This window comes from Triticum urartu, chromosome 4A, assembly GCF_056163025.1.
Source record: "Triticum urartu cultivar PI428250 chromosome 4A, HENAU_Tu73, whole genome shotgun sequence".
Classification (NCBI taxonomy): Eukaryota; Viridiplantae; Streptophyta; class Magnoliopsida; order Poales; family Poaceae; genus Triticum; species Triticum urartu.
In genome coordinates, this window is record NC_141876.1 from 147,143,407 (window position 1) to 147,157,945 (window position 14,539).

Below are 14,539 nucleotides of genomic sequence, written 5' to 3' on the forward strand. Positions count from 1 at the left end.
GAATATGCTTCCAAAGGACAACGAATTGCCCGAGAGTACGTACGAAGCAAAGAAGGCTGTCTGCCCTCTAGGTTTAGAGGTGCAGAAGATACATGCATGCCCTAATGACTGCATCCTCTACCGCGTTGATCAGTACGAGGATTTGAACGCTTGTCCGGTATGCGGTGCATTGCGCTATACACTACAAAAAAAATACACTTCTGTGATGATACGTGTTTGTCACAATAGGTCGCGTTTTTTGTCATGCATGTACATCCATGACGATTTTATGACAGAATCAAGATAGTCATACCTGTGCTGTCATAGAAGTGTTCCATGACATTACCAAAGTTATCATCACGGAAGTGTCCACTTCCATGACAATAAATCGTGCGTCACATAAGTGCTTTCGTCAAGGGTGACCGACACGTGGCATTCACCGTAACGGAACGCCGTTAAGTTATCGGGTCCGGTTTTGGATCCGATAGCCCGTTAACAGCCCGGACCAATGCGGATTTTCCACGTGTAAAATCATCATTGGCCGCAGGAAACACGTGTTGCCTCACCATCGGGACAGATGTCATTCACTCATTGGACAGGAGGTGCCTATGATAGGTCGACACATGGCACGACCCAACAGTGGCTCATTCTGGTGAAAAAGGTCGGTCCAGTAAAAATTAGCAGGCCGGCCCATATAAGGCCTACTTGTGTCAGGTTCATTTAAGCCCACGACCCATACGAGATGTGCCAATTCGGCCCGTCAACGGCCCGTTAAAGATTTGACACCATTGTAGCCCATCGTCTGTTCGAGCCCGTTAATAGCCCGCTATATATTTAGGCTCAATATCGGCCCGATGAGATTTCGGCCTGTTAACGGCCCATTTAATGAATGGGCCAATTTTCAGGATGTACATCTTTCGGCCTTTTAGCGACCCATTTAAATGTTGGGCTAATTTCCGGCCCGGTGTGTCTTTTAGCCTGTTGACGGCCCATAAATCTGATTGGCCATTTGTAGTCGGACTTGAGTTTTGGCCTTTTAGCGGCCCATTTAAGTGTTGGGACAATTTCTGGTCCAGTGTCACTTCCAGCCTGTTGACGGCCCATAAATTAGTTGGGCCATTTGTAGTCGGACCTGAGTTTTGGCCTTTTAGCAACCCATTTAAGTGTTGGGCCAATTCCCAGCCCTGTGTGCCTTTCGGCCTGTTAACGGACCATAAATGAGTTGGGCCATTTGTAGTCGGACCTTAGTTTTGGCCTTTTAACGGCCCATGCCCTTCATGGTCCATTACCAGCCCGGTTTCTCTTTCGGCCTGCTAAAGGCCCACAACACAGTTGGGCCGTTTACAATACGACCTGACTTTCGGCCTCTTAGCGGCCCATGCTCTTCATGGTCCAGTACAAACCCGCTGTCTCTTTCGTCCTACTAAAGGCCTACAGTATAGTTGGGCCATATGTAGCCCAAACTTAGTAACGGTCTATTAACGGCCCGTGAAATAAATTGGGGCCACCTGTTGCCCGCTTCGATGTCGTCCTGTTAACGACCCGGGAGGTAAGAGGGCCGGCCATTAACTTTCGGCCTAGTAATGGCCCATTAACTTAATGTGCCCACTAAACTTCGTTCATGTCTTTAGGCCAAATTAGATAATTTGAGCCCATTACGATGAGCAATTATGTTGGGGAACGTAGCAGAAATTCAAAATTTTCTACGCATCACCAAGATCAATCTATGGAGTAATTTAGCAACGAGGGGAAGGAGAGTGCATCTACATACCCTTGTAGATCGCTAAGCGGAAGCGTTCAAGTGAACGGGGTTGATGGAGTCGTACTCGTCGTGATCCAAATCACCGATGATCCTAGTGCCGAACGGACGACACCTCTGCGTTCAACACACGTACAGCCTGGTGACGTCTCCTACGCCTTGATCCAGCAAGGGGAGAAGGAGAGGTTGGGGAAGACTCCATCCAGCAGCAGCACGACGGCGTGGTGGTGGTGGAGGAGCGCGGTACTCCAGCAGGGCTTCGCCAAGCACTGCAAGAGACGAGGAGGGAGAGGGGTAGGGCTGCGCCAAGAAGGAGATGTTCTCATGTCTATGGCAGCCCAAAACCTCAAGTATATATAGGGGGAGGGGAGGGGCTGCGCCCCCACCTAGGTTTCCACCCCTAGGGGTGGCGGCTAGCCCTAGATCCCATCTAGGGGGCGACCAAGGGGGGAGAGAGGGGGGTGCACCACTAGGTGGGCCTTAGGCCCATCTGAGCCTAGGGTTTTCCCTTTTTCCCTTCTCTCTTCGTCTTGGGCCCTGGTGGGGGTGCGCACCAGCCCACCTGGGGCTGGTCCCCTCCCACACTTGGCCCATGCAGCCCTCCGGGGCTGGTGGCCCCACTTGGTGGACCACCGGGACCCTCCCGGTGGTCTCGGTACGTTACCGATAGCACCCGAAACTTTTCCAGTGACCAAAACAGGACTTCCCATATATAAATCTTTACCTCCGGACCATTCCGGAACTCCTCGTGATGTCCGGAATCTCATCCGGGACTCCGAACAACATTCGGTAACCACGTATATCTATTCCCTATAACCCTAGCATCATCGAACCTTAAGTGTGTAGACCCTACGGGTTCGGGAACCATGCAGACATGACCGAGACAACTCTCCGGTCAATAACCAACAGCGGGATCTGGATACCCATGTTGGCTCCCACATGTTCCACGACGATCTCATCGGATGAACCACGATGTCGAGGATTCAATCAATCCCGTATTCAATTCCCTTTGTCCATCGGTACGATACTTGCCCGAGATTCGATCGTGGGTATCCCGATACCTTGTTCAATCTCGTTACCGGCAAGTCTCTTTACTCGTTCCGTAACACATCATCCCGTGGTCAACTCCTTGATCACATTGTGCACATTGTGATGATGTCCTACCGAGTGGGCCCAGAGATACCTCTCCGTTTACACGGAGTGACAAATCCCAGTATCGATTCGTGCCAACCCAACAGACACTTTCGGAGATACCTGTAGTGTACCTTTATAGCCACCCAGTTACGTTGTGACGTTTGGCACACCCAAAGTACTCCTACGGTATCTGGGAGTTGCACAATCTCATGGTCTAAGGAAATGACACTTGACATTTAGAAAAGCTTTAGCATACGAACTACATGATCTTTGTGCTAGGCTTAGGATTGGGTCTTGTCCATCACATCATTCTCCTAATGATGTGATCCCGTTATCAACGACATCCAATGTCCATGATCAGGAAACCGTAACCATCTATTGATCAACGAGCTAGTCAACTAGAGGCTTACTAGGGACATGGTGTTGTCTATGCATCCACACATGTATGTGAGTTTCCTATCAATACAATTCTAGCATGGATAATAAACGATTATCATGAACAAGGAAATATAATAATAACTAATTTATTATTGCCTCTAGGGCATATTTCCAACAGTCTCCCACTTGCACTAGAGTCAATAATCCAATTCACATCGCTATGTGATTAACACTCAAGGTCACATCCCCATGTGACTAACACCCAAAGAGTTCTGGGTTTGATTATGTTATGGTTGTGAGAGAGGTTTCAGTCAACGGGTCTGCAACATTCAGATCCGTATGTACTTCGCAAATTTCTATGTCATCTTGTAGATGCAACTACTACGCTACATTTGGAGCCATTCCAAATTGTTGCTCCATTATACGTATCCGGTATCTCTACTCAGAGCTATTCGGATAGGTGTTAAGCTTGCATCGATGTAACTCTTTACGTCGAACTCTTTATCACCTCCATAACCGAGAAACATTTCCTTATTCCTCTAAGAATAATTTTGACCGCTATCTGGTGAACCAGTCCTAGATCACCTTTGTACCCTCTTTCCAGACATGTGGCAAGGCACACATCAGGTGCGGTACTCAGCATGGCATACCGTATAGAGCCTATGACAAAAGCATAGGGGACGACCTTCGTCCTTCCTCTTTCTTCTGCCGTGGTCAAGCTTTGAGTCTTACTCAACTTCACACCTTACAACTCAGGTAAGAACCCCTTCTTTGACTGATCTATTTTGAACTCCTTCAAAAACATGTCAACGTGTGCGTTCTTTGAAAGTATCATCAGGCGTCTTGATCTATTTCTATAGATCCTGATGCCCAATATGTAAGCAGCTTTATCCAGGTCTTCCTTTGAAAATCACTCTTCAAACAACCGTTTATGCTTTCCAGAAATTCTACATCATTTCGGATCAACAATATGTCATCCACATATACTTATCAGAAATGTTGTAGTGCTTCCACTCACTTTCTTGTAAATACAAGTTTCTAGTAAACATTGTATAAACCTAAAAGCTTTGATCACTCTATCAAAGCATGTATTCTGACTCCGAGATGCTTGCTCTAGTCCATAGAAGGATTGCTGGAGCTAGCATACCTTTTAGCATCCTTAGGATCGACAAAACCTTTTATTGTATCACATACAACTTTTCTTACGAAAACTGGTAAGAAAACTTGTTTTGACATCCATCTGTAAGATTTCATAATCAAAAAATACAGCTAATGCTAACATGATTCCAACGGACTTAAGCATCGCTACGGGTGAGAAATTCTCATAGTAGTCAACTCCTTGAACTTGTGAAAAGACTCTTTCCCACAAGTCGAGCTTCATAGACGGTAACATTACCGCCCACGTCTGTCTTCTTCTTAAAGATCCATTTATCTCAATGGCTTGCCGATCAACGGGCAAGTCCACCAAAGTCCATACTTTGTTCTGATACATGGATCCTATCTCGGATTTCATGGCTTCTAACCATTTGTCGGAATACGGGCCCACCATCGCTTCTCCATAGCTCGTAGGTTCATTGTTGTCTAACAACATGATATCTAAGGCAGGATTACCGTACCACTTAGGAGTAGTACATATCCTTGTCGACCTACGAGGTTTGATAGAAACTTGATCCGAAGCTTCATGATCACTATCATTAACTTCCTATTCAACAGAAGTAGGCGCCACAGAAAACATCTTTCTGTGTTGCGTCACTCTCTGGTTGAAGTGAAGGTTCGACAACCTCATCAAGTTCTATCTTCCTCCCACTCAATTCTTTCGAGAGAAACCCTTCTCGAGAAAGGACCCGTTCTTGGCGACAAACAATTTTCCCTCGGATCGGAGATAGAAGGTGTACCCAACTGTCACCTTTGGGTATCCTATGAAGATGTGTTTGTCCGCTTTGGGTTCGAGCTTCTCCGGCTGAAGCCTTAAGCATCGCAGCCCCAAACATTAAGAAGTGACAACTTTGGTTTCTTGCCAAACCAATGTTCACACGACGTCGTTTCAACGGACTTAAATGGTGTCCTATCTAAAGTGAATGCAGCTGTCTCTAACGCATAACCTCAAAATGAAAACGGTAGATTGGTAAGAGACATCATAGACCGCACCATATCTCATAGGGTTCGATTACGACGTCCGGACACACCATTACCTTGTGGTGTTCCAGGTGGCTTCAACTGTGAAACAATTCCACAATGTCTTAAGTGATTGCCAAACTCATAACTCAGAAAATCCCCTTTTGATCAGATCGTAGGAACATGATCTTATTTGTTATGATGATTCTTAACTTCACTCTGAAATCGCTTGAACTTTTCAAACGTTTTAGATTTGTGCTTCATTAAGTAAATATACCTATATCTACTCAAATCGTCAGTGAAGATGATAAAATAGCGATATCCACCGCACGCTTCAATTCTCATTGGATCACACGCATCAGCATGTATGATTTCGAACAAGTCACTTGCCCGTTTCATTGTACCTGAAAACGGGGTCTTAGTAATCCTGCCCATGAGGCATGGCTCGCATGTGTCAAGCGATTCAAAAGCAAGTGACTCCAAACATCCATCAATATGGAGTTTCTTCATGCATCTTACGCCAATATGACCTAAGCGGCAGTGCCACAAGAAAATGGTACTATCATTATTAACTCTACATCTTTTGGCGTGAACATGTGTATCACCACGACCGAGATTCAATGAACCATTCACATAGGGTGCATGACCATGAAAGGTATCATTCATGTAAACAGAATAACCATTATTCTCTAACTTAAATGAATGACTGTATTGTAATGAACATGATCAAATCATATTCATGCTCAACGTAGACACCTGATAACATTTATCTAGGTTCAATACTAATCTCGAAGGCAGATGGAGCGTGTGATGGTGATGTAGCGACCTGACCCGAATGGATCAAGTCTCTGTGCTTAAGTGTCATCCCTGGATCAGTATGCTGACACACACAGTACTCGAAGGATTTATAACAGAGGTAAATCACATGTATAAAGTAATGTAAATACTATTACCTCAATCCATATAGCGGAAGCAACAAGGTTGTGGATTCCCATCAACACCAATGGCAAAGTTGAGTGTAGAAATCGTAACCCTAATGTATCCCTTACTCGTCGTAAGAAACCTGCAACATGAGACGTTGCAGCCCGAAAACGGGTCAGTACATTGAATGTACTGGCAAATTCACACCATAGAGAATGTTGAATAAAGGCTATCACTACATGCATATTTGGCTGGTGGAAAAGCTCTATGGTTACAAGGTTTTTGCGAAAAGCCAATTTTTCCCTACTGCAAAGGAATAAATTATTTAACTATCATGGTGGTTGTTGAACATTGAGAATGGTTGACAGCATTCTCAATCCCAATTAAGTAACATCATTAAACCCAACAAAATTAATTTAAAGTAACATGATGAGATCAACAGGATAATCCAAGAACTAGATACTCAAGACGTCCATAACCGGGGACACGGCTAATCATGATTAGTTTGTACACTCTGTAGAGGTTTGCGCACTTTTCCCCACAAGACTCGATCGCCTCCGTTGGATTTCTGCACTACAGGATGTTTGAGAAACGGATGACCGAGACATAGTCTTTCAGAAGCGCTAGCACCTTACGTTGGATAGACCGGTACACCTACTTTCCCCTACATCTGCTAGTCCACCCTATAAGAGTTTGCACGACTTAATCAACTATGCAAGAGCCCATAATGGCTTGTGGCTGCACATGGAAGTTTCTAGTATGAATAATCTCATGATCCCTTTGAGCCTGGGTGGCGGTCCAAAAGAAAAACAGGCAAGTCCTGGAATACCCAGGTGCCTCAATCCACCCAGATGTGTATTTAAGTTGCCACCTTAAGTAAACCATTAATTAACAATCTCACATCTGTCATGGATACTCTCAAACCCAATCCACGTCTACTAGCATAGCATGACATAATAAGCAAATGTAGAAGTAACTCCCAAGGGTTTGATAATAAACAGGTAATAGGTACTACCTCAACTACTTCCCATCCCACAATTTAATTAGATCCTAATCATGCAATGTTTGAGGATTGATCTAATGCAATGAAAACTGGGTATGAAGGGGATATGATCAAAGTGTGAACTTGCCTGCAATGTTGATGAAGATGATTCTCACTCAAAACTCTTGATCGTTCTACTCGTCACACTCCGGTCAATCTATCGTAAGCAAGCAATAGTAACCACACATAAGCAATCACTCAAAAGATCAGAAAGAACGAAGAAGACGATTCAGAAAACATCAAAACCAAGCAAATAACTCTTGCAACATAAAACAATTTCTAACAGTACCAAAATTATATGAATTTGGCCTTATCAGAAAATTTAGGTAAAGAGCTTCAATTTGGAAAAAGAATCAACTAAATCGGAGCTACGAAACTCAAGTTATGATCAAACGAAGTTTGAATTCAATTCTGATCTAATTCAAATTTTAAACTTTTCAAAAACATGTTTGAGTTGGATTAATGGATAGAGGGAATCATAACGAAGAAGTGGGCGTTGGTTTCGTTGGATTTGGACAAACGGGTAAAACATAATGATTGTTTGAAGTTTAGCGACTAAACTGTAAAGAAAATCATCACAGATAAGTCCCTGGCCGGAATTAAAACAGAAAAAGAAAAAGACTAAATAGCGAACGTTCGCTGCAGAAGCCTATAAGACGAAAACCGTTCGCTACAAATCCTAAACTAGCGAATGTCCACTAATTAACCTAACTATTAAATAAAACTGGCTTTAGAAAAACCCAGAGAAAACCAAAATAAAATAAACCGGACCGGGCGGTTAATTACCGGTTCGGGCGGTTTTCGTCAAAAAGACAACCGGCGGCGGTTAGCAGATTGGCGGCGACGCCGGATCGAGCGGCAGCGAGTGGTGGCGCGGCAGCTGGCAGTGCGGCTGCGCAGCAGAGGACCGGCGGAGGCGGCGCGCAGCGCGGTGCGGGCTAGCGGCGATGCGGGCAGCGGTGGGCGGCGGCTTCACGCGGCGAGGAGCGGCGCTGTAGGCGGCGGGTCGAGTCGGCAGCGGCGAGCTCCGGCGGTGACCCCAGGCTAGATGTGCGGCGGCGGCAACGGAACGAGGAGAGGGAGAGAGCCGGGGCGGATTTATAGGAGGAGGGGCCTCGGGAGGCGTGCGGCAGGGGCAAAGGCGGCGCGAAGAGGCCGACTCGGCCACGGCGGTGACCGGCGAGTCGTGCGGCGGCGGGAGTCCTGCGGGAGCTCAGGGACGGCTCGGTTGGGCTGGCTTGGCCTGGCCCAGTTGGGTGCTGGGCCGGCCCAGTCGGCGGAAAAGATTTAAAAAGAACATTTTCCAGACAAATAAAATAATAAAAATGAAATAACTAAAAATATTATATAGGCATGTAATATACCAAAATTTGCAGAAAAAGATTTTCTACAACATGGACATTTTTAATATGCCAAATAAAATCCTCACAAAATCAGATAAATCAAAGAGTGCTACTGGTCTATTAAAATCCAACAAAAATCATTTTTTTAAAATACCAAAATGATTTCAAATTAATTTTTCTCCAATTTTCTATTGTAGGGAATCATGTTACCCTATTTTCCATGTATTTTGTTTTTGGAGAAAAATAATTTGAATAAACTCAACTAACTCCAAATTGAAAATAAATTCAAAAGAACTTTGAATTTAATTTCTTTGAAACTCCCAACTCATATTTCATATAATTTGAAGAAGTCATTTTATCTTCTCTCATTGAGTTGCATAAAGTTTCAGAATTGAAATATTTCCATGAAATTCAAATATTTTCAAATACCCCTTTCATTTAATTTAAATGGAAGAAGTCATGTCATCTTCTCTCTAGGGTTTTGTATTTGAAAAGAATTTGAATTCACGAAGATCAGAAAACAAATATGAAAGTTTGGGAAAGTCCTTTTATTCCCTCTCATTTAACTTTCGAATTCACTCACTTTCAGTCAATCAATCAAACAATCAATCAAATCTATCTATTTATTATAACATTTCAAAATTTAGAATTTTGGAATGTTACAAACCTACCACCCTTAAAATGAATCTCGTCCTCGAGATTCGGAGAGGCTAGAAATAAATAGGTTAGGTTTGGGGTCTTCTCAAAATCCATCGATCATCACAGGGGTCTGGGGTGCTACCACCCTTAGAAGCATGGTTATTGTTCCATCAAAACTCATATACTCCATCCTTATTCTTGACAGTGTCCGTCTTTTCAGATCATAAGAATAATTCCTTCTCTAGCTCTATCGGCAGCGGCATAACCTTTTCCTCAAAAAATTTCTGCCCTTTCCTCTTGGTAAGGTTATTCCGAGATTTGGGTCTTCTTAGCTGACGGGTCTGGCGCCAGTACTAAACAACTAATCGATAACTCATGGTGGTCAACCATTTATGGTTTCTCCTGCAGGAAATGGGTCTAGGTTGATCCTCACCGTATAACCTACGGTTGGCAACAACTGCCGTGTACAAGGGAAAAAATACTTATACCATTCTAAGGTTTAAACAGGGTTTTGATCGTCGTCTCTCTACTATAGGTAAGTCACTCAGATTTACCATCCCATATAGCAAGGCGAATAATAAGAGTAAGTCGGTATGGTGATCAATCCATCCCGCACCCAAATCATTACCTGATATATGGTTTAGCGAATCTCGCATTCTAACACTCAGTCATCCTCACAAGCATTGCAGAATTTCTCTTGTCAACGAACTGGGTTCAGAAAATCCATTGATTCTGCAAGCCAAACAAACATCTATCGTTCCTTCACAACTCTCAGGTTTTGCGTAACTCCTATAAGATCGTATGTCGATAAAATCATAACTTCTTCCAGGGTTTTTCCTTCAGCAAGAATGTGCTTGCTTCTTGGCAGGTCCTGGAGCCTGTGGGTTATGGCCCATCTCATCACTTGTAGTCCTTGAACTTATCATCGGGCAACTTATCATTATTCTAACTTCCAACTTCCTAGTATTCTTAAATCCATCCAATTGTATTGTCTTCATTCCTTCTATTGGCACCAAACTAGGACATGATTACTCAGATTCATCATGGAATTTCCATTGATCCATATTTCCAACATCATACCTCCTTTATATCCAATAGTAATTTATCTCTTCATCCACGTGGGATATCCCTCATATCGAGATAAAAACTTATACTTATGAAGTCCATATTCACTTCGTGGAACATCATTATCCTTTCCAGGGTCAAGCGTCCTTACACGGGAATATTGGCCATATCTGCATGGCACTTCTTCAACTGGGAAACGTGAAACACATCATGAACTCCTGACAGTCCTTCGGGTAACTCCAACTTGTTGGCCACTTCTCCCATACGCTCCAAAACTCGGTATGGTCCTACAAATCTCGGGGCTAACTTTCCCTTAACTCCAATCCATTTAACTCCTCGCATAGGGGACACACGAAGACATGCTCTGTCTCCACTTTCATAGACTATCTCCTTGCATTTTTGAGTCTGCATAACTCTTCTGCCTGGACCGAGCTACCTTCAGTCTATCTCGAATCATCTTAACCTTCTCTTCTGACTCTTTGATCACATTTGGTCCAAACAACTGACGGTCTCCAACTTCATCCCACATGCTCTTGGGGTATCACACATATCGAGACAAAAATCGTATTCATTTTGTCCGAAATCCACTCAGGGGAGTATCCTTATCTTTTCCAGGGTCAACGGTTCTTACAGGGTACTACCACCCTTAAAATGTACAAATCTTCCATAGACCATATTTCTCATATCCTCAGAATGGCCAAAATTCTTCTTCATAGGGTAACAACTTATAAAATCCATATCAGCACCAACGATGCTATCTTTATTCATTCTCCAATGATTGCAATCTCTCGCTTTTCCATTACATGTCTCCACTCAACACCTCAATAGAAAATAAAATGTTCTCACTTCTACTACTCCATTTCTTTTGTTGCAAACTCAACTATCTAGCACAAGTTTCCTTCTCCTTGGGGCATTCTCTGGCAAAGTGCCCTGCTCCATTACAACGAAAACGTATCACTTCTGACAAGTATCGAGGTTTCCTTTTTGGGCAACTGTTGAGGTAGTGCCCTGACTCCTTGCACCTATAACATGTGATATGACTTAGATCCTTCCTCGAATCCAATCTGCTTCTCTTCCTGGACCTTTCCATGCCAATCATGCCTTCTATTTCCTGTGGGTCATATTCTACTTCCTCTGTCGGGAATTCTACTAGATCCCCATTCATACAATTCTGGGAGATGTGTCCTTCTTCTCCACATGAATAGCATGACTTAGTATAGGGTTTACTCGGGTCTTCTTTAGATGTGTCCCCCATCTCTTCTTTCATCACACCTTCTTCTAAAATTTTCATGAGGGCTCCTTTCATTACTTCTTTCTTCTGTTGGATGGTTCGTTGTACCATGGGGTAAATGTGACACTGAGCAGGATAGTGGGTAGTCCCTTCACACAAGAAACAAGTAATCTGCCTAGTTGGGCATTCTTCAACTAGGTGACTTCCTTCACAATTTGGGCATTCATCTTTGTGTTCTTTATGGGTGTGTCCTATTTCTCCACAAATCTTGCATGCACAAGGTTTCTTCATATCCTTTCCATAAGGCTTTAACTTCTGGGACACAAGCCGAGACTTTGGCAGAGTCAACTTAAATTCTTTCCAAGTGGTTACTCCTTGCCATCCATTCATGGTTTGGTACATCCTCCACCAAGTAGCAGCACCTCTTTCAAAGCACTGAAGAGCATGCTGGGTCATATCATGTCCAACTATAGGGTTATTCTCCATGTGATCCTCCATGTTCTGAATCCATTGGTCCGTCTCCAATTGACTCATCGGTCCAGAAAATATAAGCTCATCTTCATTCATCCTCTATTGGGTCCATGTGGGTTTGGGGTAAGATAAGAGAGAGGGAGAGGGATACACACAATACAAACAAAAGTTTTGAAAAAACAGATTTTTGTTGTGGTTGCCGAAAAAACATCAAACAAATGACAGCTCACAATCGTCGCATCTAACGTAGGTATAGGACAGGGGTTTGGTCTTCTAAAGGTGAATAAATCTTCAAGGTCGTCTAACTCTACGAGTCTTGTTCATGTCTCCAATGGCTTCTTCCGGTCATACTTGTCTTTCTCAAGTCCTTTTGCCAGCTCATCTTTGCTGTAGCAAAGTCTCTCGTGACGTCCTTTAATATTTATGGAGTTGCATTCCAAACTTCTGGGTTTCAACATCCTTGGCATGAACCACGGTCCTACTATCCTTCAGTTCCTGACAGATCTGCTATATCTCAAAGTTTTGCTCCTCCAGCTTGGCTACTTTCAGCTTCTAGATCCTGAGTTCTCCACGAAATGCTCCTGGTCTTTCTCCGATACACCTTGATCTCGGGTATTGACAACTTCCATAGTCTGCCAAGTTCCATAAGGGTAGCCTTCCTAGGTCATACAAATCTGGGAATTCTTCAGAGCCTTCAAATTCTACTTGTCTTCGATCTTCAACCGTTGTAGTTTCCATTATTCAGATGCACGGAAAATACTCTTCATTCCGAAGTGGCCTTAGTTGTCTAATATCTCGTACTTCTTGGAGTGGTCTCATCAGTCGAATTCTTTGTGTGGTCAAAAGGGGAAAGGGGTATGGTCTCACTAAAGGGAATTTTTGAATAAGCTCAGAAGAGAAGAGAGGTAAAAGGTCTTTTTGAAAGGGAAAGTTGTAGAGAAAAATCTTTGCTATGAGCTTGCCAGTTTCTAAGGTCACGTCCTACAGTCAACATGTGCTCTGATACCATCTTGTAGCGACCTGACCCGAATGGATCAAGTCTCTGTGCTTAAGTGTCATCCCTGGATCGGTATGCTGACACACACAGTACTCGAAGGATTTATAACAGAGGTAAATCACATGTATAAAGTAACGTAAATACTATTACCTCAATCCATATAGCGGAAGCAACAAGGTTGTGGATTCCCATCAACACCAACGGCAAAGTTGAGTGTAGAAATCGTAACCCTAATGTATCCCTTACTCGTCGTAAGAAACCTGCAACATGAGACGTTGCAGCCCGAAAACGGGTCAGTACATTGAATGTACTGGCAAATTCACACCATAGAGAATGTTGAATAAAGGCTATCACTACATGCATATTTGGCTGGTGGAAAAGCTCTATGGTTACATGGTTTTTGCGAAAAGCCAATTTTTCCCTACTGCAAAGGAATAAATTATTTAACTATCATGGTGGTTGTTGAACATTGAGAATGGTTGACAGCATTCTCAATCCCAATTAAGTAACATCATTAAACCCAACAAAAGTAATTTAAAGTAACATGATGAGATCAACAGGATAATCCAAGAACTAGATACTCAAGACGTCCATAACCGGGGACACGGCTAATCATGATTAGTTTCTACACTCTGTAGAGGTTTGCGCACTTTTCCCCACAAGACTCGATCGCCTCCGTTGGATTTCTCGCACTACAGGATGTTTGAGAAACGGATGACCGAGACATAGTCTTTCAGAAGCGCTAGCACCTTACGTTGGATAGACCGGTACACCTACTTTCCCCTACATCTGCTAGTCTACCCTGTAAGAGTTTGCACGGCTTAATCAACTATGCAAGAGCCCATAATGGCTTGTGGCTGCACACGGAAGTTTCTAGTATGAATAATCTCATGATCCCTTTGAGCCTGGGTGGCGGTCCAAAAGAAAAACAGGCAAGTCCTGGAATACCCAGGTGCCTCAATCCACCCAGATGTGTATTTAAGTTGCCACCTTAAGTAAACCATTAATTAACAATCTCACATCTGTCATGGATACTCTCAAACCCAATCCACGTCTACTAGCATAGCATGGCATAATAAGCAAACGTAGAAGTAACTCCCAAGGGTTTGATAATAAACAGGTAATAGGTACTACCTCAACTACTTCCCATCCCAATATTTAATTAGATCCTAATCATGCAATGTTTGAGGATTGATCTAATGCAATGAAAAATGGGTATGAAGGGGATATGATCAAAGTGTGAACTTGCCTGCAATGTTGATGAAGATGATTCGCACTCAAAACTCTTGATCGTTCTACTCGTCACACTCCGGTCAATCTATCGTAAGCAAGCAATAGTAACCACACATAAGCAATCACTCAAAAGATCAGAAAGAACGAAGAAGACGATTCAGAAAACATCAAAACCAAGCAAATAACTCTTGCAACATAAAACAATTTCTAACAGTACCAAAATTATATGAAT